The sequence below is a fragment of the Pan paniscus genome, chromosome 15, assembly GCF_029289425.2.
Source record: "Pan paniscus chromosome 15, NHGRI_mPanPan1-v2.0_pri, whole genome shotgun sequence".
Taxonomy (NCBI): domain Eukaryota; kingdom Metazoa; phylum Chordata; class Mammalia; order Primates; family Hominidae; genus Pan; species Pan paniscus.
The window spans coordinates 107,675,471-107,681,528 of record NC_073264.2 but is presented as its reverse complement, the minus strand read 5'-3'; positions in this window follow the sequence as shown (position 1 = coordinate 107,681,528).

Here is a 6,058-nt window from a genome sequence, read left to right as displayed (position 1 = left end):
CCCCTCTGAGCCTCTGTACATTTATGTTTTGTGCCCACCATGAGGTCCCTAGATTAGAAAACTAATTTAAAAGAGGAAATATTCTCATATGCCCCCAAAACAGATGTAAGTTTTGGAGGCATAAAAATGCATAGGAGCCGGGTGAGTCTGCAGACACTGCCACCCTACAATGCCAGACCCACAACTAGTGCTGGAGAAGGGTGGGAGTTTGATGGAGCTTCCCTGATGACCCCGTGGTCCAAGCTAAGTCCAGCAAGGCCATTGGTGCCTCGCTGAGCACAGTTGTCCATCAGGGATCTCCCATGTGTCCCAGCAGCAGCCATGCCTCAATCTCTCCACTGTGCACAGCCATTGTCTGGGAGGAGCTCCCAGGATGGGTGTCTTTGGCACACACAGGTGATGGGTGTTAGAGTGCAGTGCAGCAGCTGGCTGCCTGGTCTATTGGGCTCCTGGATATTGGAGGGATTGGAGGTGCATTCTCAGGGCCAGCACGCTGTTTGTTAATTTTTGTATAAAAACCATGTGATTTAATTCATTTTCTCAGATGACATAGATAATTAATAACACAATCTGCAAACAATTGTAATTTTCAGCTTTAGCCCATTTTCATTGTTTCTTAATTCTGTGCAGCATGCAGACATGGTACTGCCCTTCTCATGAGAAACTGTTCGATCTAAACTGAAACAAGTTGTTTCTCCTATTCTTTGGTTTCTTCCATGTGCAGAGATCTTGATTAGAGCAAGTTTGGTACTTTCCACACACTCACCCTCACCTCCCCAGATAAAGAGCAGAAGTTCTCCTTAGACTGAGTCTGAGGGAGGAGCTGTTCCTGTACCACTCAGGGCCTGCGGAGACCCCCCAGGTGCAGCTTCACTGAGTCAGGTGTTTCACTCCCTGTGATTGCTGCTCAGGTCTAATTGTGGGCGCAGAATTAGGACAGTCTTCAGGTTATCACAGGTGAATCCTATTCTAAAAATCATCGTTATCACACACCATGGTAACAATTCAGTGTTGATTTTTCTAAACAGCAGTTTCTCTTTTTTATTTGGTTGCAAGTTTGAGGAAAGGAACATGTGATAATACTTTTTATTCTAACCTCAAAATCTACTGAATTGTTCTAGGAGACTCACAAATTGGACAGGAGTGAGCTCTTTATGCTCTTAACAAATGCATGTATTTGGGAATTTCACCGTGTTGTCCAGAACCTGTTAACATCGACAACTGTGTTTCGCAGTGCACTTCTGGCTCGAGACATCCTCACAGACCCTCTCCCTCACCTGCACTGTCTCTGGATTCCCCATCATAACCAGAGTTTCTGCTAGAATTGTATCTGCTTGCCCCTGGAAGATGGACAGGAGTGGATCAGGTGCATGGGTTGTGAAGGGAGCACAAATTACAACCCACTTCTCAAGAGTCCATATCCAGATCCAAGAAACAGTTCTTACAGCTGAGCTCTGTGCCCAGTGAACACACAACTACGCATTTTGAAGCAAAAGACGCAATGAAGGGCCTTCATTGTGAGCCTAGACACAAACCTCCCTGCAGGGGTGAATAGGAGCAGCAGGGGGCATTCGGGGCAGTATGGGGGCTTAGCATGATTGTTGGGGGTCAAGATGAGCAGGATCAAGGCTTAGCATGAGGGCAAGTGCAACAGGGAAGAAAAGGGGCTGTAGATGTGGGTTGTTCTCACCATCATATTTCACCACCAGACACCCTCCACTGCATCTCTTCTAATGTGTCTGAGTGTTGATATGATTAGAAAATGGCATTTACGTAAATAGTAATATGTACCCATATGGAGGTGCATCCAGCTGTCTTCTCCATCTTATGTGGACCTTGTACATCAAGCACTAAGTCCCTGTATTTACTTGAGTACCTCACACATTATGGTCAAAACAGGTAGGGTCTCTTTTTATCATGGTCTCTCCTCCTCCCTTCTCTCTCTGTCACACAAAAACACATGAACTGACACACAGAGCTTCCCAACTTTAATTATCTGATGTATTGAAGCAAATTGATTAGTGTGCAGCTTTTCTGCTTTGCCTGCTATTCATGTTATGTAAAAACAAGAACCATGTGTTTCTCAGCTTGTTACTTCTCTAAGCTAAGTAGCATCTTTGTTTATTATACCCAGAGACCAAAAGTGATCCAACTGTTATTCAGCATCTTAACTGGTAAACAAATTGTGGAAAATTCATTTACTGGAATAATACCCACTGTTACAATCAAGTACTGCTGGATGCACTCAACACCATGCTTAAAATAACAAGTACCTGAATAAGTAAAATAAGTCAAACAAACAAAAGTGCATACATACGATTCCACTTCTATAATTTCTATAAAGTAAAAATGAACTTAAAGTTACATAAAAAGATCTGTAGTTGACTGGGGACATGGTACAGGAAGAGAAGGTATAGAAAGGAGAAACTACAGGACAGCAAAAGGAAATTTCTAGGATAATTGATTTTTTCTCTCTTAGTAAAAGTGAGGATTATGTCACTATTTGTAAAATTGTACACTTTATGTAAAGATTCTTATTTGCTAATTTCACCTCATTAAAATATTGCAAATTTTAAAATGTCTAATTTGGTAGAAAAGGTAGTAGAGAGAGATGAATAAAATACATAAAACTCAGAGAGTCCTGAATACACACATGAATGCACCCTGGGTCTCACTGTACTTTGAGGGAGACACTAGAATACAAAAACATAATGACAGGATTTCAGTACATGAAAGGAGCTTCTCAAACCGCAGGAGGCATGTCCAACTGCATCTTGGAGTTAACTCAGGGAGCAGGCATGTCCTTTGGAAGGAGCCATGACACCAAGCTCCCAGCATCCATTGTAGCCGACACCATGCTAATGCCAAGAGATCTCGACTAAAATTTTCTGTGGATGTTGAGTCTGATTATGCCACACACTCACACCAAGTGAGTATGGAAAGGATAGTTACCTGCATCCTTAAGGTGTCTGCTGAGAACAGGGCAGGTCACTCATTAAGGTCCAAAGTGGCTTGATAGGGCAGGGAAGGAGACTGGCTCAGGGTTGTTATCATGGTTTGTTGGGGAGTGGGGGAGAGCCTCCTACTTGCAGGAAGGGTTTTGTGGGGTTTCAAGGTCAAATTGGCATCAAATGAGGGAGCTCCTGTGATTTCTGACTAGATTTACCTTGTATGCTTAAAAAAAGAGATGATGGAGGAAAGAGCCTGAAGTTCTCAGCAGTCAGGCCTAAACACAGAGTCTGATGACTTACTCTAAATAGCAAGTATACAAATGATGAGTAAGAAAAGAGACAAGACTCCAATATAGGTGGACAACAGCCAGGTCTGCAGAAAATGAGAAGACTGTTTATAAGCAAAGAATAATGAGTAGGAGGAGGATATGGAGGAGGATTCTGGTCCAATGTCTTGTGTGGAAGCTTTTCATGATTTGAGATCATCAGCTTATTCTGAAGGTCTTAGGTCACATGTCTTCTTCAAAATATCAGAAGTGCCAGAGGATATGTGAGGATGCACAGTTTAACTTCCTCTATTGAGTAGCTTTACAATCATGTGAAATTCTTAATTAATTAATTTTTTTTTTGAGATGGAGTCTCACTCTCTTGTACAGGTTAGACTGCAGTGGTGTGATCATAACAGAGCTCACGGTGATTTTAAATTCCTGTCTCATAGAATTCTCCCACCTCAACCTCTTGACTAGCAAGTAGCTAGGTTTCCAGGGCGCTTCATCTACACTTGGTTGGTTCTTTTCATTCTTTTTTTTTTTTTTTTTTTTTTAGGTGGACTTTCCCTCTTCTTGCCCAGACTGCAGTGCAATGGCGCCATCTCAGCTCACTGCAATCTCCCCCTCCCAGGTTCAGGTGATTCTCCTACCTCAGCCTCCAGAGTAGCTGGGATCACAGGCATGTGACACCATGCCCCGCTAATTTTGTATTTTTAGTAGAGATGACGTTTCTCCATGTTGGTCAGGCTGGTCTCAAACTCCCTACCTCAGGTGATCCTTCCACCTCAACCTCCCAAAGTGCTGGAATTACAGGCGTGAGGCACCACACCTGGCCTCTTCATTTTTATTCATATATTCCTTCAGCAGCCACTATGTCTTCCCACTGATTTCTTCAGTTTCTGCCTTTTCCTTTTGAATAAGGCTGTTACTCCTGAGGGAAGATGGGAGGTGGGCCTGGACAGGGACTTGGTGCATTCCTCTCTCCCCTCCCAGTTCTTATTGGTTTCTCCAGTGTGTGTAGAACAGTGGTTTTGGTGGCTTTACCTCTGCAGATAATTTCTCTTGAAATGTAGTGGTGATGGGGAGGTGTGTCTGGATGCACTTCAGTTGTAGTTGCTGTTTTGCTTTCCCAGACAGCACCATCCCAAGGGGTAGAGGCTGGAGCATTTTGTGATGTATCCCCAGTACTGAAGAAAAAGGCTTCAATAGCAGGAGGAATTCCTCAACTGTATACACTCTGAGAATTTAAACAATAACTTCTCTATCACACTCAAATTGAAACCATCCAATGAATATGTCTACTTTAATCGTGTGCTAACTTAAATGGCATCTGGCAGCCTCTGTCCCAGAAAAGATTATCATCTGCTCCTGTTTATTTCCCTGCAAGTCTTTATGTCTGTTCAGATTTCAGATATATTGTTTGTCCTATAACATCAAAAATTTGATGTATATGTGCTAATTTGCAGATCAGTAAGTTTAGTAGCTGTTGTAAGAATAATAACATATTTTTATGGGGTGCTTACATCTCCACGCTGAGAAGCAACTCTATGTGTAATACTAAGAAACTAGAAATGATACAAATATCAAGAAGATATATAGATAAAAAGTAATGGCATGCTAATTTACTGTAATAACATCCATCATGAGAATCAATACATTGTTGATGCTCAACATGATTGCATCATAAGTAGTTATGTGCGAGAAGCCACACAAATAGAACACATACGATATAATTCCTGTATAATTCTTGAAACTCAAAACTAAAGCATTAAATATGAAGGACTGACTCAGAATATGGTGGGGAAGAAAATATTTGGGAAGGAGGAATTGTAGAGGAACACAAGGAAACTTTTAAGTGTAATTTGTTTGTTCATTATTTGGATGGCTTTTGGGGATGCACAGGTGAGCACGAGTGGAATAACATTTTGTTTTGTTTGTTTGTTTGTTTTTCTGAAGAGATGTGGTCCTTCCCTGTGACCCAGGCTGGAGTGTAGTGGTGGGATCATAGTTCAATGTAGCCTCGAACTTCTGGTCTCCAACAATACTCCTGCATCTGCCATCTAAGTAGCTGAAACTACCGTTGTGTGCCACCAGGCTTGGCTTGAGTACTTATTAAAGTACACACTTTTTGCAATATTTAATGTATAGTAATAATGTCTCAATAAGACTTACAAATCAATGAATGAATAATTTGTTTAGTACAGATTCATGGAAAAATAGACACTAACATGATGAGTGTCTGACATTTATGAAAATACAGCTGCATGAAATGTGCTTCTCTTTACATTCATTAGGTAAACACAATAGTGCATACACATCACACCGTGCTTTCATTACAGGAAGAAAGATCTGAAAAGGTCACTGGCGTGAACCATATTGTGCTGGGCTTGGTTCAGGGAGCAGTCAGGCCCAGTGTTGTGACCTTCAACAACAGAATCCTAAAAAATAATAAAAGAGGCTGCCCCAAGGTCCCCATCAGTTCCTGGACTCGCCATGTGTCTGGGCCGTATCAGTGCATCCGGAGCCCCCTGGTGGCTGTAGTGATTCCTCGCTTGCCGTGCTGAGGTCTCCCTGTAGATTATGTTGGGGTTTCTGAGGCCGTTTTGCTATTTAAGACCCACTCCCGGGGACAGAGCGATTCCCTCTCAACCTGATGGAGGTTCTGAACTACAAATAACGTTAAGTGAATCCTGGTGTGTCTGAACTCACGTGATTGTTACATTAAGCTGCTGTTGCAATCTGTTTCCTCACCTGGGACAAGAGGAGCCAGGACATAGTGAGTTGAGGCTCCAGGAAGATAACTGAATTCTCAGAGGGCACAGCCAGCATCCTCCTCCC